Source organism: Aethalodelphis obliquidens, unplaced genomic scaffold (genome assembly GCF_003676395.1).
Source record: "Aethalodelphis obliquidens isolate GAN/ISIS:26980383/991018 unplaced genomic scaffold, ASM367639v1 scaffold63, whole genome shotgun sequence".
Lineage (NCBI taxonomy): Eukaryota > Metazoa > Chordata > Mammalia > Artiodactyla > Delphinidae > Aethalodelphis > Aethalodelphis obliquidens.
Genome location: NW_020838007.1, coordinates 10,142,798 through 10,168,616, shown reverse-complemented (window position 1 = coordinate 10,168,616; position 25,819 = coordinate 10,142,798). Strand labels below are relative to the sequence as shown.

The window sequence follows — 25,819 nt, the reverse complement described above, 5'->3', positions numbered from 1 at the left end:
TGCGTGTTTACACTGATAGGTACCAAGTCCTGCCCAAGCACAGGAGCCTCACTGTGCTTCCATCACACGGGACACGAATTGAGTTAATGATTCCCTAAATCAATTACATCCTCATTTTTTAGAAATCAAAACAACTACACATAAGAAGAAGTAATCTTCAATACATTAATCATGTAAGGGAACACAGTTTACATATACTTTCTAAGCATCAGTGAGCTTCCCAAAGACAGCCAGGTGACACATGCTTTATAGAACTCAAATCACTGAAATGTTTTGCTTTGTCATATTGCCATGACCCAATATATTTTCACAATTCTGAATGGGAGCTAACCTGCTCAGCACTGTAAATAATGAACAAGTTATAATAACAATTTGTTACTGTATGCTAACATAGCATTAGTTATATTAACGTTGTAACAGTAACATTACATAATATAATAACAAACAATTTAACTTCAAGAGTATGGCAATACAACACTAAAATTCAAACATCCTGGTATTTCCTTTCCAGCTGTTAGTAAGTCAACATACAGAAACTTCAAGTGAATTTTTCTAAAAACCTAAAACACACTAACACAGAGACAAAACGTCAATTTTTAAATTAAAATACACTATTTTTTGCAAGTCAGTGTCTAGGACTGTGCTGTTAAAAATAGCCATTAACCACATGACTACGTTTGCAATGTGGCTAGTGCCAAATGATATGCGCTGTGAGTATAAAACACACAAAATGTGAAATTTCATTATTTTATATATATATATATATATATAAGGTTACTTGTTGAAATGAAAATACTTTGGATATACTGAGTTAAATAAGATATATTCTTAAAATTAATTTTACCTTTTTTTATTTTTTAATGTTACTAGAAATTTTTAAATGACAACGTGCCTCCCATTATATTTCTACTAGAGCACCACTTTACAGTCCTGAGACAATCTTGAGAACAAGGGCGGAAAGGAACATTCAGCCAGAGTTCCATTAATGGAGAGCTGAGGGTGACAGGAGTTTTCATCATTCCACAGAAGTAGTTAAATTCATCAATATACTAACTGATCCTCAGATATTTAATAATGTTCACATTATTAAACTTTTTCTCTATGTCTAAACATCACAGAAGACAAAACTTCCAAATATTTGACCAAGGGGCTGTTGGTTATGTTTACTACAGCAATATACCACCAACATACACATAACAAAAATGTTAAATGGCAAAATTTAAAACAAATTTCACCAAAATTAGAAATGGGAAAATGTATCCTGCATTCAAAGCATTATACTGCCTTCTACCCACACATTAACGTGAAGGGCCCACGGGCACTTGTAATCCAAGTCAATACACGTCACGTACACAAATTCCCCCTTTCACAAGGGAAGTGATTTTTTTGGTCTATTACACAGTGTATAAAATTTTAAACCTCTTCCTTCCTCCATGTCCCCCTGCAGTCCCAGATCCTCAGCATCAGATGGTAATAAAAACCCACACTGGGGTGCTGCCCGTGGGAAAGAATGGAGAAGTAGGAAGTCAGGGAGAAGGCGAAGTGAGAAGGAGAAAGGGGGTTCCGGAGAAGCTACAAGGAAGATGGGGAAGAGGGAAAAGCAGAGGAAATAGAAGTTGGAAGAGACAAGAAAATATGCCAGTGGAACGACAGGAGAGGGGAAACTAAGTAGGAGGGTGGGTGGAGAGCAAGGACACAGGGAAAAGAAAAATGCGGAAACCCTCATCCATTTTAAATGTGAGGAAACTGAGGCCCAGAGAGGTCAGGCAGTCATCCCAAGGCCACCCGCTCCGTGGGCACACGCTGCCAGGTTGAGGCCCCCAGCGCAAGTGCTGGGCGAAGGGGTCCGACAGGAGAGAGGGAGCGAGGCCTGAGCCAGGAGGGCAGAGGCTGTCCGGCAACTTTGACCTCACCGCCTCTTACACAACGTGCAGGCTCCAGGCCAGCCACCTGGGCTTCCAGCGAGCCTGGGTGCTGTCTCACCATGTGGTTTGGATCCATGACTCTCAGATGCTCTGACGGCAAAAAGTATGGACCACAGACCCAGACAGAGGGTGAGCTCACCCCCCCAACACCAATTCTGCACAAGGGCGCGCACCTCCTCCTGCGTCTGGGCACCGCCTGCCCCCAGGCTGGGACCTGCCGCTTCCCTAACTTGGTGGTGGCGCTTTTCAGACTTGGTCAATAAAATTTAAAAATCACAACCAACAATTCTTCATCATCCCTATGATTTTTTTTTCAAAGAAAAATGCTACTGTATTGTCAAGACTTTTTATCTACAGGCTAAGAGAAGAATAAATGGTTGTGCGTCAAGAAAAACTACTTTTTATTTTTGCACAGCATCTTCAATAATCTTAAAAAAAAAAAAAAACGAAAAGGCAGGTGGAAGTTGGAAGGCTTTTTTTCCAAGACTTAAATCTTTCAAGAAAAAGACTCGTTGAAAGCTAGCTCAGGGACACAAAACTTAAATGCTGGCCAGGAGAGTCAGAATCTTGTTCCGATTCCACAGCTGATGATGCTTGTAAAACATATACCTTCTTTATTTTTTTCCACCACTAATCCCATAAATGTATGAGACTAGGTATAAAGGGCTTCTTAAAAAAAGTAAGAATTTATAATTTCCTAGCATGAAATTTTTTAATTGAAATTGGGCTAATTGGTTAAACAGAAATACCTTTATGCCACAAGTTATACTGTTTTTACTGCAAAACATGAAAATATTGATACATAATCTACTCCCCCCAGTGGTCATAATGTGGAATAGCAACATATTTCTACTGAATTACCAATGAAGAGGTGAGAAGCTAAGAAGTTTTCATTAGTAAACAATTATGATGAAAATATTTTTTAAAGCCTCAGTTACAAAGAGTTCATAATCTCCACCATAATTATTCTACAGTGAAGGAATTAACTCAGGTGCATTGCTGCATTTTCAAGGCCACTCATGGCTGAGACCCACACAGAAAAGGACCAGAGCCTACACTAACGCATATAAAATTTTTCTTTCCATATCTGGAATTACTTGTAATTAATGTTTGTCCATGAAAACAACCCAGAAGGGACAGATATGCTTTCTTCAAAACCAAGAGAAATTCTTCTTGATACCACTCCGAGGTTTTCCAAACTTCTGTAGTTTAGCCACTTATTGGAGAATGGCTATCCCATCTACTCAAGTTCCAGTATTTCATTATGTCCTCATACAACCCCCAAAACTCTAAACAGCATAGTTAGTGACAATTTCATTTGAGCTGTGAATGAATGAATGATCAAACACAAACAGGTCATTCTAGGAACAGAGGAGAAAAAACAGGAAGCGTCTCCTGAGGTCAGAAGGCCCGGCTTAAAGTGACTCTCCCAACAATAATCTTCTTGAAGACCGACATTTTACCTTTAAAATCCAACACGTTTTGCATTCTACTTTGAAACATCCATTTTTTTAAATATGAAGGGAAAAAAAAGGCTAACTGGTCAAAGTTTTCTTCTACCAAGTTCCAGGGTTAATGTACCATGTTTACTGTACAAATGGCCTAAAATATCCTCAGTGTACTCACCCCAGTTTAAGGAGTCTGGGACTAAACGATCTCTGAGCTGTATTTCTCTGACTAATGTTTTAGGTCAAACTTTCACGCCATATTTTGAGACCAGAGAGACAATAGTGGGTTGTCCGCAGCAGTCAAGTGTGGGATCGTTAAGAGCAAAGCTTAAACGGCCCAATTAAGGATCAGAAGAACCATGGCTTGGCTTGTGTCCCACATTCTGGACACTTCCAATAGAATAAAGCCAAGTGGGAAACCCTCTGCCCTGCTCAGAACCCCCAGGGCAGCAGCCTCACTGGGGGGGGGGGGGGTGTGTGTGTCTGTGTCATGTTAATCACAACTGTTTCAGTTTAAATGTTTGTCTATTTCTTCTCTCATTTCACCCTCTGAATAGCAGTTTGCAATGGTCCTGTACCCAGGGTAACACTCAGGGGCAACACTCTAAGAAAATAAGCAATTTTCTGTATGAGGGCTATGTCACCCCATTTTGCTCACACTCTAGGAATCCTGTTGAAACATAAATCGTTTTATTATCAAATTCAAAAAACAGTATATAATTTTTAAAGTGTGGTCCTTTAATCTTTAACAACAAATTCTCTGCTATAAACTCACACCTAGCAGAAGCACACAGTGCATCGCAACAGGAGTGACACCAAGTACAGGTAACGTCAGGAGACACAGGGCTGGGGTTCCCCACTCTGGGTCCACGGGAATGGCTCAGAGCTCGCCAAAGGAAATTACAACAAACAAATGAAGTAATCAAGGACAGATGAGATTATGAACACAATCCGGAGAAAAACAGGAGAAAATGTCACAAATTGTGAGATCAGCGTCCTATAGGGACCCGTGTCAGTCACACTCACATTCCTCGCCTCTTAAGAGGCATTTCCACTTCTATAGCTGGTTCCACACAACATTTTTCACTAAAGATTTTCTGGACCACTTGAAAAACTGGTGATGGTGGTTTTAATTATTTTGCTGCTGTGATTTCATCTCCAAAAAATTGCTTACAATTTTCTCTATTTTAAAAATATTGGTAATTAGCTGGTACTCTCCTTCCTGCCGTCTTCCATCTGGATAAACAAATTGCTACGGTAATGCCGAGTAATTACTCAGAAGCCAGGAACTCAGCAATAATCTCTTGGATATGCAGTTTCTTGGGGAGAATAAAAATTCTATCATATATAAAATTCAAACAAATAATAATAAGTATACCAGGATTTCAACAGACAAGTATACAAAGGACAAACTATCAGGAACATCAAGAACCTGTTCACATCTTACATGGAGAAGCCAGGATGTACACCAAGGCCTGCTTGACTCCAGAGCCTCTGCTTTTAACCATGTTGTTGGTGTTTAATTCACAACTTGCTTGCTATCATGTCAGCAGGCTTAAGCAAAATACCACCCAAGCAGTTGGGACTATCATTTTAATAAAGAATCATCATGAGTGCGGCTAAGAGCCACCCCACAGGACAGATGGTCTGCAGCCTTAAAGGGGCATCCAATGGAGCCTGGAAACCCTGCTTGGTTTCTGTGGTCAGCCTGCTCTCCCAGTTTCTGTTTCTTTTTCCAACTTCCATGTTTCTCAACCTGACTGCATTCCCATCACCCTTCCCTCCCCATCTCAAATTCTTGTACACAGGTCACTGTGTTCTTTGGGTAATGAACAGCAAACATGACTAAACCACGCTGCTACGAGAATAACTTAAGGAATTTACTTTTACAATTGGAAGATTCTAGTGCTACATTTAAGTCTGTTACCAGATTTTACTTAACTAGTGAAATTTAAATTAAAACAAAAAATCAGAATTGTTAGATTACTGCCTTTCAGAGGCTGAATCTGCCTACTTCAATATAAAGTTCCCCTGGACTTCCCTGGCAGTCCAGCAGTTAAGACTCTGTGCTTCCACTGCAGGGGGTGCAGGTTCGATCCCTGGTTGGGGAACTAACATCCCGCATGCCACAAAGTGCAACAACAACAAAAAAAGTTCCTCTAAGATGTATTTAAAAAAGTAAAACTTGTGGTACTGGTACCCAGATGGATACAGTTATATTACACACGTAGAGAAGAATCCAATTCCAAGGTGGCAGGAGTAGCTGCACCCTTCGTTGAAGGTAAAGCCTTAAGTCACCTTTGCTACAGAGAGGTTAAATGCTAGTAATATGTCTAACATTTAACCCTGCAATGTCTGGGCGCACACAGGATCCAAGAAAGCACAGAGGCATCTGAAAGCAGCAACATTGGAAGAAAGGTTCCCCCTCTTCTAAGTATGCTGCACCACTGAAACAAAAAATGAGTGTGACATTTTATTACAATTTATTTTTCTTCCAGACTCAACATACTTCATAAGGCTCTCTGAGAAACAGGGTATATACTTTATGTAAAAATCACTAGCCTTCGCAGCAAATTAATTTTACTCAAGTTTTTAATGTATACTTTAATGATAAAACTTCTGGACGTGAAAAGAAATAAGCAAACAAAGGTAATATAAGCTAAATGTTCATGAGAAACTGTACAGTAAACCAGTATTTACATTGAAACCATACAAGGAAACACAATATTGGCAACCCAGCATTATTTATCTAGTGTCTAACTCTGAGTCACACTCCAGAGTTAGTCCTTTGCACATATTATCTCTGATCTATACAACTTCTGTGAAAGACAGATTTGCTTTATCCCTATATCTTACAAATGAAAAAACAGAGGCTCAGAGGAATTATGTACTATATCCAAGGTTACCAACTAATAGTAACCAAGTTGGTTAAAACTTAGTTTTTTTTAAAATCTATTCTGGCTGTGTTGGGTCTTTGTTGCTGTGCGCGGGCTTTCTCTAGTTGTGGCGAGCAGGGGCTACTCTGTTGTGGTGTGCGGGCTTCTCATTGTAGTGGCTTCTCTTGTTGTGGAGCATGGGCTCTAGGCACACGGGGCTCAGTAGTTGTGGCACGTGGGCTCAGTAGTTGAGGCTCACGGGTCCTAGAGTACAGGCTCAGTAGTTGTGGTGCACGGGCTTAGTTGCTCCGCAGCACATGGGATCATCCAGGACCAGGGCTTGAACCTGTGTCCCCTGCATTGGCAGGAAGATTCCCAACCACTGCGCCACCAGGGAAGCCCCACCAGCTAATTTTTTAAAGTGCCAAATCCAGGTTCAAACCCTAATCCACTTAGTTTCAAACCTCAAGATGTCTCCATAGTAACTTCTAGGACACAATACTTAATTTGGAACTCAAATTTGATGTGCTAGATATTTTAAAAATCTCAAATACAGGGACTTACCTGGTGGCGCAGTGGTTAAGAATCCGCCTGCCAGTGCAGGGGACACGGGTTCGATCCCTGGTCCAGGAAGATCCCACATGCTGTGGAGCAACTAGGCCCGCGAGCCACAACAACTGAGCCTGCGTGCCTCAACTACTGAAGCCTGTGCTCCTAGAGCCCGTGCTCCACAGCAAGAGAAGCCACCGCCATGAGAAGCCCGCGCACCACAGTGAAGGGTAGCCCACGCTCACCGCAACTAGAGAAAGACTGCGCACAGTAACGAAGACCCAACGCGGCCAAAAATAAATAAATAAATAAATATTTTAAAATCTCAAATACAATAAATCTAAAAGAATAAAATATCTAGAAATGAAATTAGCCAAAGAGCTGAACATTTACATATTTATAATTACAAAACATTGCTAAATTTAAAAGGACTAAAATAAATAGAGAGATATCTTGTGTTCATGGATACAAAGACTTACTATTGTTGAGATGTCAATAGTACCCAAATCAATCTACAGATTCAATGCAATCCCTATCAAAATCCCAACAGATTTTTTTTTTTTTTTTTTTTTTTTTGCAGATACAGAAAGTCAGTCCTCAAATTGATATGGAATTGCAAGGGGCCAAAACAACCTTGAAAAAGAACAAAGTTCCTGATTCCAAAACTTATTATAAAGCTACGGTAATCAAAACAATGTGGTACTGGCCTAAAGATAGACATATACACCAATGGAACAGATTCCAGAGTCTAGAAATAAACCCAAATAGATATGGCCAATTGTTTTCTGACAAGGGTGCCAAGTCCATTCAATGGGGAAAGAACAGTCTCTTCCACATATGGTTCAGAGACAACTCTGACTCCAGAGCCTTTCCAATTAACCATACTGTTGGTGTTTAATTCACACATACAAAAGACACAATGTATAAAATACTGTATATAGAATAATTAACTGAAAATGGATCAAAGACCTAAATAAGAGGTAAAACCATGAAACTTAATGATTCTTAGATATAACACCAAAAACATGAGTAATGAAAGATAAACTGGATTGCATCAAAATTTAAAACTTTTTTTCCTTTTTTTTTTTGGCCACACCATGCGGCTTGCAGGATCTCAGTTCCCTGACCAGGGACTGAGCCCTGGCCACGGCAGTAAAAGCCCAGAATCCTAACCACTAAGCCACCAGGGAACTCCCTAAAACTTATTTCCTTCATCAAAGGACCTTATCAAGACAGTGAAAAAACAACCTATGGAATGGGAGAAAGGATCTGCAAATCATATATCTAATAAGAGTTTCATGTCCAGAATATGTAAAGAACTTTTACAACTCAACAACAGAAGGCAACCCAATTAAAATACGGGCAAAAGGCTTAAGCATCTCTCTGAAGAAAATGGCCAATAAGTACATGAAAAGATTGCTCTACATCATTAATCATCAAAGAAATGCAGATCAAAACCACAATGAAATACCACTTCATACTCACTGATGGCTTTTCAAAAAACCAAATTGAAAAGTGTTGAGGATGTAGAAAAACCTTTCCAGTGTGTGGAGGGTGCAGCACCACTTACCTCCTCACTCAATGTCAGTGGCAGTTTCCCCAGCTGTGACAATCAAAAATGCCTCCACTGGTTCTGAGTGTCCCCTGGGAGCAAAATTCTTCCCGCTGTGAACCACGGGTTTATCTAGATAGCGTGTGGCCCTGTATTTATACACTGGTTCTGGTTAGAGGTGGGCCAGGCAGGCACACACACAGCTTGGGCTCCGAATTTAGAGAGACTGAGTTTTAAATTATCGTTCCACCACTTACCAGGTACCCTGACACGTAACCGTCCTAAGCTTCAGTCTGACCTGAGCCTCATACAACCCCTCCAGAGAGCCAACCCCTCCCCAGGGTCACAGCGGTGGCCAAAGAGGACTGCTTCCACAGTTCAAGGAGGTGGCGTAAGCAGGGCCCTACGGGGCCTTCCGGGGACAGACCCCTCCCCACGTCCTCGGCCACAGCTCCTCTCTGAAGTACCTAGAGAAGGTATCTGATGCACACTTCCTGAGCTGTTTTTACAGACGCTGAAACTCCCACCAAATGGAAGAAATTAACTACTTGATGACCATGAGACCTACCGGCACCTAAGGATTGATAATGTGACACCACCCTGTTACCTCACCATCAACCAAGTTACCTCAACATCAGCCAATCAGAGAACTGTGTGCACGAGCTGGGACACCCCTCCCTCATCTTGCCCTTAAAGATGCTTTGCTGAAAGCCATGGGGAGTTCGGGTGTTTGGAGCACAAGCTGCCCTGGACTCCCTGCTTGGCGCCCTGAAATAAACGCTGCACTTGCCTTCACCACGACCCAGGGTCAGCAGACTGGCTTTACTGCTGGCCTTATTGCGTGTGGGCGAGTGGACCCAAGTTTGGTTCAGTAGCAGCAGCACCTGGAAACTACTAGGTACTTTGCAGATATTAGATCGCTTCCTTCTTTCATTAGAAAACAACGTACAGACGGCCCCCAGCTTACAATGGTTTGGCCTGTGAATTTTTACTTTATAAATGGTGTGAAAGCAACACGCGTTCAGTAGAAACCCTCCTTCACACTTTGAATTTTGATCCTTTCCTGGCTAGTGATAGGCCTGCCCTACGAACCCCTCTCGTGACGCTGAGCGGAGGCAGCCCCAGCTCCCGTCAGCCACGCGATCCCGAGGGCAAATAACCCATGCGCTTACAGCCATTCTGCACCCAGACACCCATTCTGTTTTCCACTCTCAGTGCAGTATCCAATCAGTCACATGGGACAGTCAACACTTCATAATAAAATAGGCTTTGTGAGATGATCCTGCCCAACTGTAGGCTACTGAACTGTGCTGAGCATGTTTAAGGTAGGCTAGGCCAAGCTATGATGTTTGGTAGGTGAGGCGTATTAAATGCATTTTCGATTTAGGATCTTTCCAAATTAGGATGGGTTCATCAGGATGTAACCCCATCGTAAGCCGAGGAAGATCTGTACTGAAAAGCTCTGAGACCTATGCCCCGTAGGTGCCTAACGGGTGACTGTTAGGCCAGGATCCCTGCCATCAAGGAGCCCACTATTTAGTGAGGGACACAGGAAAGTAAACAAATGACTTATGACCTAATTCCCACTTCGATCAACAGCTCTTCTTATCTCTTTGTTTTAGCTTCCCAAACCACTTCCCCGTTGCCTAAGGCCCATCCAAATGAGGTCTACCCTTCAGCCTGTTTGTGCAAATAGCACGAGTCGAATTCATATTCCAGCCCCAAAGAGCCAAATTAGGACTGACATGGGTGAGAAGAGCCCTAGAGGTATAGGAAAGGGTCTTCAGGTAACAACTACTAGATCCAGCTACTCCCCCACCCTGTGCCCAGAGCAGACTGCCCTCCCCAAGAGACAAGGAAGGCATCTTCCCCACGCTACCTAACTCTGCTTAACGTGAATGCTGTCCTTTAATCACTGCGGAGGCTACACAATAAACCAATCCCATTTTTGTGCCACTGTCCAGCATCTTATTAGTACTCTTCTTTTTTTCTGAAAGAACTACCTTTAAATTAAATGTAGGTGCTACACAGGATAAAAACCAGTATCATTACTATGCAGTCACAACACTTAAACAGTACAAAGTAAGTATGATTCATCTCTCTGACGTGCCTGGTCCACCAGACGTTGCTCTGAATGACTTATGGCTATTTCCAAAAACCTAACCTACCTCGAAGGGTAAAGATCTTCCACCACTGAGCATAAAAGGATATATTTCAAGACTGAAGCAATTTAAAAAGGAAGGAGTGTTCAAAATGTTTTTCATCATAACAGCGTCACTGAAATGCATATATTGCCACTGAAGTGGGCAAAGTACCATTTGATTGCATACGTTTTTAGTCATATTCCTTCAGAGAGACATTTTTTTATAGGAGTACGAAGAGCTTCCTTATTACCCATTTGTAATGGAGTGCAAAACTGAAGAATTTGAGGTAATTAGATCTTAGGGGTAAACTTCAGACTTATTAATAACATAAGCATCTGTAATTTAAACAGCAGTATTTTTCATCATGAATAATGTCCATCAATTATCACCATCCATCACTCCCACCTCAGCAGGCAGCGTGAGGCTGCAGGAAAGAAATGACTATTTGCTCACATCCCAGGACAGTATGTACATATGCATGTATCTATTCAGCAAGTATCATGCACACACACACCCCAGAACAACAGAACCACACCCCATTCCCCCCTCCCCACCATTTGGTTTTACAGAGACCTTGCCACCGGCACCAGGTTCTCTACATTTGCCAGGAACCCCAAGGCTGATTGTAAACCTCTGCGTGAGAGGTGCCAGATTCAATGCTTCACGAACACACAACTTCGATTCTGGAGGCTTGTATTTCTCTAAACTTATCTCAAATTCAAGGGAGTATTAGTGAGGTCAAAGCTCAGCCCTCGCCTTCTAGACACCATCCGAGGTGTCAGTGAGCTGCAATGGGACCAGGGGTCATGGTGCCACAATTCTAGTTAAAAGGTGACTTCTGCCGCATAAACAATTAGACCAACCTCTCTCACTGCATCAATCACCTTTTAATGACTCCAGCAGCTGAGAGGAGGGTCTTCCCTCATTACTAGCAGCACACTAATTAAACAAACAAGAAAAAAACAAGCACCAACCCATCAGCTTACTTAACTGATGTCATAAAAGTGATCAGGAGAATTCCTCAGCTCCTGTAACACAGATTTCCAAACTGTGCAAGGGAGCACTGCACAGCCAAACTCCAGGCTCCCTTGCATTTAACTCTCAGAAATGCAGCCCCCAGTTTCTCAGAGGGAAGTCTTCTAGATCAGGAAGCACAAATTCACTGCTTTCTACTCTTCTTTCTGGGAATACCTCAGTTAGAGAGCACGTGGCAACCACGAGGCCGGGACCCAGGAATGTGAACTCCCTCCCGTGTGGCCACCCAGCTCCGGGCATCCCAGACCGCGGCTGCAGAGGGGCCCGGGGACCTGGGCGAGGCTGTGGACCTGGGCGAGTCTTCCAACAATGACAATGAAAACACACACAGCTCCAACTTCATGCTGGACCGTGCACAGTGCCGCCCGGGACCCCGGTAGTTTTCAGACGTGTCAGGAGGGGGACATCCCTCTCGGGGCTCTGGGTGGACACCTGGGTGGATAAAGGATGCGGGAGCAGCTGTGCCGCTGCTGCCAGCACCACCCGACACGCACATCACTGAGTGGTGCCCTAGTGTCACACAGCTCCGCAGACACCAGGTGAGGCTGCGCCCGCGGGGGCTCACGATCTGACCTGCACACGAGCTCCTGCAAGATGAGAGAGAAGGATTTCCAAGAGCAACAGCGAGTCAGTGAGGCAACATTTGAAATGTTGGAAAATAAAGCCCGTTTCACACATCGATCTGTTTAAAAGCAGCATCTACTTTGATGTGCTGTTCGCTGTTCGATTCTGAGATGGCAGCAAGCCATGAACTTGGCTGACAAGGTACCTCCCCTCCCAGCACTTAGATTCTAATGCTAAGGAGAGAGAGGGGCAACAAATGAAAAACACAATTCTAGACTGGGATAACTATCATGAAGGAAGTCAAAGAGTGTATGGGAGGAAGGGCAGGAGGGGTGACTTCAGGTAACAGCCACATCTGAAAAGGAAATAGAGCACAGCTAACTAACATGGGAGCCAGAGCACCAGGGCCCGGCCGACACTGTTCACCTAACTACGCCGGGACGGACTCAGGATTCACTTTCTCACAAGACAGTGGTGCTGTTCTTTCTTTAGGCATTTTGCCAACCTGCAAATTACTTTAGAAACAAAGCCAGAGTAGAAAATGAGGTGACTCAGATACTACGTTATAAAACATTCAGGAAACCAGTGGAAATTTTAGCAGTCACACAGTCTGAACAAAAATCTCCAGTTGTAATCTAAAAATTGCTTCCTCAGAGTTGCTTTCTGACCTTGGTGAAGACGGATGGGACTAAAAGCATCTTTTAAAATGCTATAATAACTAGACATTCTGTTGACACAAAGGACATTACACACTTTATCTTCATTCCCTCTTGAAACTCACTGTTAAGGAGCTGAACTGTGCCCCCAGAGTAAGCTGACATTCTCACCCTCAACGCCTCAGCAGGCGACCTTATTCGGAAATAGGATCTTTACAGAGGTAACTGAGTTAAAACGAGGTCATTAGGGCGGGCCCTAAACCAATGACTGGCTCCCTTATAAAAAGGGGATATCTGGACAAAGACAAACAGACACACAAACGGGGAGAACGCCGTGAGGACATGAGACAGTGCTCCAGGTGCTGCCACCTACAAGGAATGCCCAATGTCGCCAGCTAACCGAGAGCGGCCCTCAAGGAACCGGCCCCACTGACACCTCGACCTCAGACCTGCTGCCTCCAGAACTTTGAGACAACACATTTCTGTTATTTAATCCATCCGTTTGTGGCACTTTGTGACAGTGGCCCTAGCAAACGAATCCACTCACCAACACAACAGGAAAGAAATGTAACAGGAGTAACTGTTAAGTACGAGGAGAGAGTTTAGAGGAAATGGAAGAGGTCAAGTTTTTGAAAGATGAAAGACGGATGGAGAAAAAAAGGAGGACTAGACAGTAAGGGCTCAAAAGCCCTCCTCGGTGGAGAGATGTCGAAAACCATGACAACTATAAGAAAATTTCCCAGTCAAAGCCACAATTTTCCAAATTGAACGTTCCCACGGGGCCCAGCACAGCGGAGAAGCGGCAGCCGCCCTGCCGGGCTCCACAGAAGGCCGTCACGATGGGAGGAGCCGTGGATGGTGTCCAGGGCCCCGCGGTGTCCTGGAGGGAAAGGTTCAGAGACACCACGTGGGGCTCGGGCAGAGGATGCGTGGCTGCAGGGAGCTCTGCGGGGGGTGAAGCCACACAGGCTGAGGGGCGCCCACCACCCTGGGTGTCCTCTCGGCCTCTGACCCACCAAGACCAGGGGACAGACACGCTCGCAAGCCACCAGGGCGGGGCCGCGGGGCCCCATCACACCCAGCCCAGCGCAGCTGCCACCAGGGCTGGGGATCATGAGGAGAAAGAGCAGGCGAGAGCCCCTGGAGAGGGGAGAGGACGGGAAGAGGGGCGGGGAGGGGGAGACACGGGCATTTAAAAGTTTGGGACTTCTCAACAGTAACAATTCAAAATTCTAAAGGAAAAGTATTTCCGCTCTAGCTTTCTACAGCCAGCCTCCCGATGAAGGACGAGGCTAGAACACATTTCCAGATGCGTAAACCTTATGGACTTGCCCTCCGGTGAAGCTTTCCTCCACGCCCAGCGGGACCAGGAGGCCGAGGGAGAAGTGGGAAACGGACCCGACACAGGGACCCAAGGCAGGCGAGGGTCACGGAGACCAGGCGAGGGGTCTGGAGCTCTGTCGGAAATTGGGGGCCTGACACACAAGCCAACACAACAACTAACAAGCATGGAATCAAGTCCCACAAGAAACAGGTAAAAGAGCTGAAGGAGCTGCTTCTAAGAAGCAGTCAACAGCCCTGAGGAAGAGACTCTCGTGCTTTTCACCGCATACCTCAAAGTCCCATTTGAATTTTTAAACTATACATTAAAAAAAAAACAACTTAAAAATGTTTTAAGATGAAAAGAATTATTATGTGATGCAGGCTTATAAAATGAATCTTATTCACAGGAATGAAAACTACTAAAGAAAAGAAAAATAAACACCAAGCAAATACGAGCGCTGCGGGGCTTTGTTTTGTTCTGCTTTAAATTAGGAAAAGCTCTCTTCCAACTCTCAGCATCAGCCCCTGTGTCCATTTGAGACTCAGGTATCTCTCACTAACAAGACAAAACAAATGAACCAGGAAATTTAACTACAGCAAAGTTCAGACTTCCCTGGTGGCACAGTAGTAAACAATCTGCCTGCCAAGGCAGGGGACACGGGTTCAGGCCCTGGTCCGGGAAGATCCCACATGTCGCGGAGCAACTAAGCCCATGCACCACAACTACTGAGCCTGCGCTCTAGAGCCTGCGAGCCACAACTACTGAGCCCATGTGCCACAACTACTGAAGCCCGCGTGCCTAGAGCCTGTGCTCCACAAGAGAAGACACCGCAATGAGAAGCCTGCGCACCACAACCAAGAGGAGCCCCAGCTCGCCACAACTAGAGAAAGCCCGCGCGCAGCAATGAAGGCCCAGCGCAGCCAAAGATAAATAAATAATACATTTATTAAATAAATAAATACAGCAAAGCTCCTATCAAGTTATCTAGTTGATTCACTTGGAGCAGGGAAATGTCCTAACACAAAAGCACTTTTCCATTCTGTGGCAAGGATATCAGCAAAAGATTTAGCCAACATTTAAAAGGATGACATTCAGCAGATGAAAAAAAAGCTCAGCTATCCTAACAATACAGGTATATTAGCAGTTTTCAACTAGTAGAGAATAAAATTTTATGTAGCTTTATAATCTAAGGAAATTTTTCTGAAAATGATTAGAGCTTGCAGAAAAATGTCAACTACTTAGAAACGTGATAAACTAGTCAGCAAGAGAATTTTCTTCTTTTAGTTAAGTTTCAGTTAAGTATTCACCTGCACTATATATACCAGATACATAAGACAGCTCTGTTTTCTAGATACTACAAAAATAAGGCTCTACCTGCAGGCCTGGACAACAAAACTTAGACAGCCAGAGATAAAACGACAGCCAAAATCACAAGGCTTAAATTTGTAAACATGCGTAGTGCCTAAGACACATACAAAACTGCTCAATCACGAAAATATATTTCCTATTTGACACTACAAAGGTAAACGTTCTGGGTCAAGGAAGAAATTTCAAGCACAGAAAGCAATATTTTTGAGACATAAACATCTTTCAGCTGAACATCATATTCTCGTGCTAAAAATGTAAGCACTGAAGCTCTCTCCCAGATGCTTCCTTTGCTCCCTTTCAATCCCCGTGTACAGTACTCCTTTCTCAATCCCTCCCTGCACAGCTTGGAGCAGCAAAATGTCCTAACACAAAAGCTCTTTTCCATTCTATGGCAAGAATAACAGCATACCCCTACAAGAATACAAGCTACTTCAGGGCAAGGCGGCTGTTCTACTCGCCTTTCTGCCCTTTGCCCTGAGCCTCTAGACACTGGCGTCCCTTGTCCAGTCAGAGCTCCCAGCCTGCCACCCTGCCTCTGCTCCTTGGGGTGGCTTGAGGCTCTGGTTTAACACACAACCTCCTCAAACCCTCAGAATCAGCCCAGCAGAAGGTACTGTGGTCTCCACGTTACAGATGAGACAACTGAGTAAACCGAACACCAAAAGTGTGTTCCAGGACTTGGAAATTCCTGAAGGTCTATGAATGTATTTCCGTTTAATGGGAAGTTCCCCTGCACTGAAGAACTGATAAATCCCAAGTCATTAATTTATTCACCGTAAATAAAACACCATTAAAGCTCCGTAGAGGACTTCCTTGGTGGCACAGTGGTTAAGAATCTGCCTTTCAATGTAGGGGCCAAAGGTTCGATCCCTGGTCCGGGAAGATCCCACACGCTGCAGGGCAACTAAGCCCCTGCACCACAACTACGGAGCCTGCGCTCTAGAGCCCATGTGCCACAACTACTAAGCCTGCGTGCCACAACTACCGAAGCCTGTGCACCTAGAGCCCGTGCTCCGCAAGGAGAAGCCACTGCAATGAGAGCAGCCCGCAACAAAGAGTAGCCCCCACCTGCTGCAACTAGAGAAAGCCCACGTGCAGCAACAACAACCCACCGCAGCCAACAAAACAAAAGAAAACCTCCATTAGAATCTTTCTGCAGATGTAGTTGGCAAGTGAGTCAAATGATAGTGACGAGAGCACCAGTTCACAAAAACTCAAACTCAGGTACTCAACAACATCAGGGGTTTCAGCCAGCTGCCCCCATGGGTGGAGGGGGAACGAGGCTCCTATATGGAGGAGGAAGCTGGAAGCTCCGTCCAACTCCGGAATGTTGGACCTTGGTGCTGCTATGTGTGGTCCAGTCCCAGGTAACCAGGGGTCACAGAGGACGCTCCTCAAATCAGCAGTCAAAGGTACCTGGGAAGATCCTTCAAGAAGGGGTGGGTTTGGATTCTGACAAACTATGTCGCTGAGCCCAGCTCTCCTTCTCAACACTAAATAGAACCACCTTCCTCTCAGGCTCAGCTGAGAGCAATATTTAGCCAGCGTTTAGGGGCCCCGTTTTAAACACTCTGTCCTGACTCATCATAGCGATGTGATCACGCTGTGGAAGCGGGCAGAGGGAAATCAGCTTCACATCATCCAATTCGTTCCAGAGCCGCCCGGGGTGGGGGGCGGGGTGGGGGGGGCATCACCTCCACTGTTCCCTCCGCTGGCTTTTCTCGCCCTGGCACAGTTGGTTTTGCACATATAAATGATTCAGAGAAACCCAAGCCTCCTATACAGCAGGTGCTATCTTTCTAGCAATTTATAGATGCTGACACTAAGAATAAGTTCTCCAGTTCTACCTAATCAAGTCAAAACAAAACCCTAAAATTGACGTCAAGCAGACGCAGGAGAATCCTTACGGTCCTTGGGCAGCTTGGTGGTGATGGAGCCAGGGCAACGCCACCGCAAAGCTGCGAGCCTTCAGCAAAGCTCTTTCAGCCCCACCAGCATCACCTAGAAAATGGGACTACTATCTCCATCTTGCAGGGTCATTGTGGCTCTTGAGATAATTTGTGTAAACCACAAGCCCTCACACAAAGAAAGTGTTCAATCATGTAACTGCAACAGTAATGACAACCGTTCACAAACATCAAACACCTCCTAGAAATTCAGTGTTCCTAAAAAGTAGGCATCAGCACCATGTTACAGACCAAGAGTCTCAGTAGCTATCTTTTAAAGACCCCCCAAATTCCAAATTCTTACTTTTCAAATAACATTACTTAGGCAAGTTTTTTTTAATTGGCTGAGCCAGTGAGAAAACCCTGCAACAAAAGGTCAGTCCTTTCATAAAAGGTATTTGTTTAATACACATTTTAAATGATAAAACAGAGAGCTTTCTCTCTTAAGTGATACTTCCCTGAATAAGGCCTGTCTCTGTGCAGTTCATATGTAGAGATGACTGTTAACATTATTCGAAATTCATCCAAAAAACTGTTGAAATTTTAAAGAAATATAATATGTGGGCAGATGCTTTGGAATGTTTTACAAAGAAAAAAATAATTACATGTAGAATCCTAAAGAAGCAAAAAGTATATTCACACAGAATCTTAAAGGAAACAAAAAGTATATTCCCTACGGGTCTGCTGTAAGCCCAAGCATTCCTTCACTTAGGCTGGTTCAGAAAAAAGACGCATCACTTTACAAGGATCACAGACCTACGACTCAACCTTTGGGGGAAGTACCATATCACATCAGGGAGGAGCAACTCAGATTTCTTAATTCACATGAACTGTCTGATGGTTCTGCTGTCTCACAGTTGATAACAATGCAAAATCACACAATAAAATTAACAAATGATTTTATATTGAATAGCTCCTATCTTTGAAGGGCCTCTCTTTTAGAATGAATGAAACAGCACGTCTCTAGTACAGCAGGACACACCTATCTTGCCGGGAGCCAGAAATGTCACATCATCATGAACTGAACAGATGAGAACCATCCTGGCCACTGTACAACTCCCGTTTGTTTATTCAGAGGTAGAAAAAAGGCTTTTAGGTAGATTTCAATTCCAGATTAACCAATGAACGTTTTTGTTTATAATTAAGATACTTTCTCTATAAAAAAGAAAACATCCTACTACAGATTTAAAAACAGATGGGTTAAACCCTCCCTTCCATTATATTTCAGAAATAGGTAAATGCAGAAATTCAATCAGTCACTAAAGGTGTGACTTGGTACCATACACCTATCTTCCTTCTTGCAGGAAAGTCACTAGTTCCAGCCTTAGAGTTTCTGAAGGATGCTTTCCCCATCCTCAGCTTCTCCTCTTTGTCCATAACTACTTAATTATAACCACCAAAACCAAATAATTTTTAAACCTAGATAATGGTACCTCTTCTCTTTGAAATATTAGGGACTTTAATCATGTTTCTTAAACTTTTCAAATCCATGTTCCTTTACACTCCCTATAATGTTACGTAAAACATACAACAAATTAACAAATGACCAAAAAGTTAAAAATCAAAACAATAGGAGAAAGCACAACAGACCTTCAAAGCCCCCAATGCCCTGCAAGTACCAGGTCTGCACAGCCGCTCGGGCTCCCTCCATCCGATTCCTCCTGCTCATCGACCTGTGAGGGCCCGACCCTTCCCTTCTTTCCCCTTCACAGAGACTTTTAAATTTACAGATTCAGTCCCCACAACTGTCCCCCAACAGTGCCCATGTTTAAATGTTCCTCCGCCTCCTCAAGCTGTCCTTTCTCTACTAGAATCTGACAAACCTTTAAGGCTGGCTTCTTAATCCACCCAACACTATCTGTCTCTCCTACTCCGGCCCTCGGTTCAACAGCCCTCGGTTCAACATTTACAGAGCGAAGGAGGCAAATTGGTCGCAGGGAGTGTCTGAAAATTAAGGAGACAGTCGTTATTTCCTCTAATCCTGGTTAAGGCTAGAGGAAAGCCACAGGTGACTTAGAGCAAACACAATGCAGCACCGAACAAGCAAAACAGCCACCATATCATCAACACTGTGAAGGGTTTGCCTCCTGCAGCTGATCAAGGGAAGTGAGTCTTGAGGACTGAATACACAGGTGGAGACCACTGGGAAAAAACTGAACTGAGAGCACAGGGAAACTCAGATTTGCTAAAATAGGCGAGAACAGACCATTGCAGATTCACGAACAGGAAAGATGAAAAAGATGCTTGAAGTTGAAAACAACTTAGAATTTGTAAACCACTTTGAATTTTACTTATACTCTGCCTGGTTGAAAAAAATAAGTTGAGACAGTTCAGAAAAATTTACCTATAACTAAACAATAAAGTGAAGGGAATTGGTACAAAAAATAAGGATATGAAATGAGATAAAGGCAACAAACGCAGTTACTCTTCATAAAGTTAACTACAGAAGTAAAGACTTTCGAAACTGTCCAAATATGCCAAAAAGTCAGTTGAAGGCGATCCACCAGCTACCCAGACTCTACAAGGAGTGCTTTTCTGGAAGCCAATGTTTCTCCTCCAAAGAAGTAGGAAAGCCTTACTTGGATAGTTCATGTTTAAAATATATGACAGACACAAACACCACATAATAAAGTTCTAAATTCTGAGATTACAAAAACAGGCAGCACATTCCAAATGGCTTTTTAAAAGATCACCTTCTAGTAGTCTCTCAAATTATACATTTGACCTAAATAACCTAAAAATAATTTTAAAAGGTCCCACTCCTAACAACACATAAACCCCTTGCCTTTTGGCCACACCCTCCTTGTACAGACGTGCGATGAAGGCAGGAAAAGGATCTGATGCTGCAACCGCAGCGCCACGCTTTACAAGGGGGAATGAACTCTGGCTCCTTCCTTCCTCACTTCCTTGTAGCAATTTTAACACCAATCTAACTGACAAACAGCGGCACTGAAACTTAGCATTCAAAGCCTTCAGAGGAAAAAGATTCTAAACTATCATCAGTGAATCAAATAAGAAAAAATGTGTGCTGTATCATCATTCTAATCCCAAAGTCACACTAAGGGCTTTATCTTGCATCGCAGCACCGTTTATCTCCTAGTGGATTCTTTTTTCCTTCTCCTTCCCTCTTGATGGAATGGAAACTTAGGGCAGAATCCTCCAGTCCCAGGGTCCCACAGCAGGGCCAGACCACCTGGGCCCAGCTTCCTGTTGTCAGTCAGGGCGGCTGAGAGGAGCACCGCAGAGGCTGGAGTGGCCACACCACACAGGCTGCCACGGACTCACAGAGATACCAAGTGACTTCACCTGGACCCTGGGGGCGAGCAACTTCTCCATTATTATCCTAGACTACAGGACGCCACACATGTAAAGTGTTTAGTGGTAATAACAGTGTGTTACTAAAATAAAGAATCAAGCCCAAGGCAGGGAAGGTGGATTCCAAAAATCAGAGCTAATAGCCAGCAAAGTCGCCAAGACGACTTCTTATTCAAATACCATATTACCAAAATATAGCCATAAAGCTTACTGCTCCAGCCTGTGGCAACTATCCTCAAAGTTTTAGTAAGACATCATTTATATAGGATTCTGCCAACCGATGGCTCTGCTTGCCAACCTGTGAGCCGTCTCATCATTAAGAAGGCAAATGAGAGGTCAGAGAACTCTGGGGCTCAGCCAGAAAGAAAACTTACTTCTAAATGAAGGGAATAAGATCAAAACAGGCTTTCAAAATAAAGGTCTCAAACCACTGCCCAGCGATTGATGAGAAACTCAATGTGCACACACATACACACGCAGTGACAGCCGCTGGGGTCCCATCAGAAAGGAAAGGATTTAAATTAAAGGCGGGCAGACTTAACTCAGACTTAAAGGGAAACTTCCGGACAGGCTGCGAAGCACCCACGGGAGGCAGCTCATTCTACCTCCTAACAAGACAAGCCCAGTGTCCCCGCGCTGTCACATATGAGGAAATGCCTATATGAAGACACACACCCAGGAGAAATAGCTGTCGACACAGAGAACCAAGCTATATTTAAACTCGATATTAATATTTAAACTAAACATTGCAAAATGTTCACTGCAATGCTCGTCAGCTTAACTTAACCTTCTACCACCTCTAGTGAGTGGCACTGCCAGGATTATTCATCCAAAGCTCACAATTCAGGACAGCTGAGTGAACTGGCCCTCGGGTCACACTGCCTGCTGCTTCCTACCTTCATTCTACAGACCTCCGCAGGGGTCTCTTCTAAAAGCTGGCTCTGCACTGGGTGCCGGCAGCTATGAGTCTGGCCTTCAAGGACTCGGTCTAGCGCAGGAGACAACACAGTCAGTAACCAAAACATGACAGTCCAGGTGAGGAGTACCTTCTATGGCTGTAAGAATGTAACAATACAGGACACGGAGCCCCAGCTGACCCCATTATGTGCTTCTTCCCAGTGGCTTCACTGTAGTTTTGGATGGCTCTCCTATGCTCCCCTTTCCTGTTCCTCCAAAACAAAGCTTCTCTGTTAGTTCTCAACCATGCCATCCATCATTAGCACCTACCATCTCATTTCTAGCATTCTACAGCCATCACCACCCACACCTGGGCCTGGAGATACTGCAATCTGATACATCACCACCACATGTAAGTGGAGGGAAGCAGCCACCCACACCGTCCAATGCTCTTCCACACGTGTCCTTGGGCCTGCTTCTCATACTCTGGCCGAGTATGGCCTGAGGGTAACTGCCCTTCGGGCAAAGAGGATGCTGCACTAGGGGACCAGCCACCGAGGGCTACATTACTCGAATCCTTCCCCCGCCGCTCCCACCTCTGCTACACCTGCCACACCTGCCGCACTTTTCAATCTGAAACCGCTGAGCACAATCAGTATCAAACCATCGACATATAAGCCATTAGGGGGGCACTAATTAACTTGTAAATTCTTCAAAATATATTTCAAAACTGACTTTGTGTTGTTCAAAGCATTACAAACTAGCCAGGCCAAGTTTTAATAACCAGTAGCGCTTACCAAGCATCTTCAACAGGGCCTGGCGTGACACCAAGGCAAGAGACACTTTTTCAGTTAGGGAAAAGGAAGAAGAAAAAAAAAAGGTATGGAAAAATAATCCCCAAACGTGCATTTTAAATCAGCCTAGCGGTTTGTTAAGTAATTCTTAACATTTCCAAATATTCAGAGTTCCAACACTTTCTGAAAGGAAGGATGATCTTTCTGGTCCTGTTATTCGTAAGTGTGCCTTCCAAACGACATCCCTAGTTTTCAATGAGAACAGTCTCAGTTTGTCCGGGCGGGGGGAGAAACGATAACCCGCGGGGTTAGAAGTTGAGAGAGCAACCCTCAGCATCAACTGTACCTTAACATGTTCGACACAGATTAAGATGTGCAGAGGGGAGGGGGTTTGGGAGGTGAAAAACTACTCACACTGGGGATCCGGTCTACAGCCCTGAGGCGGAGACGCCGGGCAAACGAACGGCCGCAGAGGAATAACAGCAACTTCCCGGGCCCCCGCCGCGATGCGTATCACGTGCCGGGCCCCCTCCCCCAGGCCCGGGAGCTGAATGGAAACGCGGCCTCCGGCGGCGCTTCCCTCACCGGGACCCGCTGGGCCGAGCGTCTCCGGGGCCGCAGCTCCAGCTTCCGCACCGCAGAGCCAGGAGGAGGGGGTCTGAATTGACCCTCCGCTCGCGCGGCGGGGGCACCAAATTTTTCAGTCTCCCCGCCCGCCGCGACTCCCCAGCCCACCCCGCGAGTCCGTGTTTCTAGATGACGCCGGCGGCGGGGCGCGAGCAGGGGGCTCGGCCAGCGCGGGCCCGAGGGTCCCGGCCTCTGCCGGGCGGCCCGGCGCCCGCGCCGCGCTGGAGACCCCGCCGCCGAGGACCCCGGCCCGGCACCGCCGCTTACCTGCAGCGACTCTGCTCCCGCCCCGCGCTGGCGCCCGCAGGCGGCCGAAGGCAAGCGGCGGCCGAACGGCGACGATGAGGACCGGCCCGGCTGGGCGCGCTCGCGGGCGGCCGAGGAGGCGGGGCCGGCCGGGGGCGCGCGCGGGGCCCGGGCGCCCGCCGCCGCCGCTGCCTCGGGAGCCGCTTGGGCCGCAGTCGAGCCGGGCGGCCCTCATGAATGGGACACGGCACGGCGCGGCGCGGCGCCGCGCGGCGGCGGCAGCGGCGGCAGCGGGCGGTGCGCAGGCCCCTCCCCGCCACGTGACGCCGCGCTCCGCCGCCAGCTCCCGGCCGCGCGCCGCCCGGCGGACTCCCTCCTGCTCAGCCGCCCCGCGCGCCGCCGCGCTGCCCATCTACCGCGCTCCCGGGAAGGCCCCGGCCTTTCGAGTGCTTGCTGCAACCCGAACGTTACTTTTCCGCAATCAAGTTTCTTCTGGTCCCCATGGCAACCGCGGCGGGTCACGTGGATCTTAAGAGCCCAATTACCGAAAAAGAAATATTAAAGTGCAAAAAATGCTCACGGCATGAATGTTTTATAATCCACTTTTGATCACCAGTAGCGCATCTGCTTCTTTGCTTACTTTCTCCCCCCCCACCCCCACCCCAAATCCTACTACACATCCCCTTTTAAAAATATACTGTTTAAAGAAATGGATTGCCAGGGCTGTATATTATTGTTGCACACTGGTTTTGATCTCTTTGCTGCTTTTGCCGCTATTGAAAGTTATGGATGGAAGTACATGTGTTCCTTCCAAATGCCATTAATTTCCCAATACGCGTCCTGTGGATGATACCTTTGAGGATACTGAAAAATAGGCATTTATATAAAGCTCCTGCGTGCCGAGCCAGCCGCAGCACAGTCTCTTCCCAGAGATGGACTGTGGTGTGACTGGGCTGTGCTGCGACCGGGGGACCAGCGCCCTGCCATAGGGGCCCCCGGGCTGGTTCTGCAGAAGGAACCCGGGCAACCACTTCCTCATCCAAGTTCCTTCTGCCTTTCCCAAGCATTCAGCCAAGCTTTGCCCCATCCTAAACCGAGGCCCAGGGGAAACGAAGGTGGTTTCCTAGGCCCAAGGTCACTAGTAGAATTTTCCTCTTCGGTGCCTTTCACCTGGCTTCACGAGCAGAAAAAAATTCTCAAAGACAAGGACTGGACTTCCCTCTTCATATTTCAGAGCATTTCACTCTGCTCTGGAGAAGTGGAATTAAAGCGAGAAAAATAGCTGGATCCTCAGTTTCTACATCAATAGAATGGAAACAGTAATGACTTTCCCACGGGATTGTCTTGAGGACTGCACACCATTACGTGTAAAGTGCCTAATTTAGCTGAGCGTCTGGGACCCGGAGCGTGCTGTTGCTGTTTGCTTTTTTTTTTTCTTTCCATTTTTCCCACTTGGATTTTTCCTGTTTCTTTCAGGCTATTTTCACTACCTCCTGCCTTGGGAAGGAACTATTCTGCCAGGCTTCCTTCCTTCATTTCATCATTCAGGAAGCCTTAGACATCCTCCCTTCCTCCAAACCCACCTGAGATTTGATGCCTCAGCTGAATGATTGGTTCAGGTGTCTACGATTTTCTCATTCTCTGGTGTCTACCTGCTTTACACCACCCCCTAAGCAAAACAGAGACTCATGAAATACCTGTTGCACGATAGGCCTTCACTCCCTTCCCCTGACACCTAAGAAGTGTGTGGGGAGCCCCGGATTCCCACTGAGTCCGCTGGAATGTAGGAGGAAGGAAACTCTTCCTTCACCTGTAGTGACCCCACCCCCTTCCGCTCCGTGTCCCTTCCCCCAACTCTGGACTCACCCCTCAGCGTTAGCAGGCTCAGGCGTCTCCCACCAGGGAGCCGCGAGGGGCCCGGGGTGGAGGAGAAGCAGGAGAAGAAGTAGCAGACTTTCTTGTCCCCAGGCCATCAACTTTTCTGCCAGCTTCACTCCCCAGCCAAGCTCCCTGGAAAGAGGAGGCCCCCCTTTTTCATTTCTTCACAGCCTTCATTTCTCCTCCACCCCTGACGTTCCTCAGGCCAGAGTCACCAACAAACTTCTGGTTGCCAAATGCAGTGGACCCTTTCAGGCCCTCCCTCACAATCTCTAGAATAAGATGCTATTGACCACGATTTCCTTCTGGAAACTCCTTCCTCCTCGCATCAGCCAGAACCCAGAGGGCCCCATGCCTGTGTTCAGAGGCTTTAGACACCTCCACCAGCATGGCCCGCGTTGACGCCAAATTCAGGTCCATTGTGTTTTTTTCTTCAAATCTGTTCCTCCTGAATCTCCTATCTTGGCTAATTGCACCATCATCCACGTAGTCATCTTTGCCAGAAACCTAGGAAGGAGTCTCATTTCCTTCCTCTCCCCTTCCATGTCCACCACGTCTTGTCCTTTCTACTCTCCAGAGCCCTCTGCAGAGCTACCGTGTCGGCTGCCTTCAAGGGCATCCACAGCTGCACAGCATGAGGCCTCATCCTCTAGCCATCAGGCCCACCCTCACCAC

At 45.8% G+C, this 25,819-nt stretch overlaps 1 protein-coding gene across 3 annotated transcripts in view; it reads right to left on the bottom strand.

Moving 5' to 3' along the window:
- Positions 1-25,819, bottom strand: part of LPIN2 (lipin 2) — a 103,695-nt gene that overhangs the window by 57,263 nt on the left and 20,613 nt on the right. Inside the window, exon 1 of one of the 3 annotated variants that reach the window (XM_027088783.1) lies at positions 25,133-25,376. The exons of 1 other annotated variant lie outside the window; for it this stretch is intronic. The gene's annotated coding sequence lies outside the window, so the exon portion shown is untranslated. Of the gene's footprint in view, positions 1-23,287; positions 23,472-25,132; positions 25,377-25,819 lie in introns of those variants that run through there. One more of the 3 variants, XM_027088786.1, reaches the window with a different exon arrangement.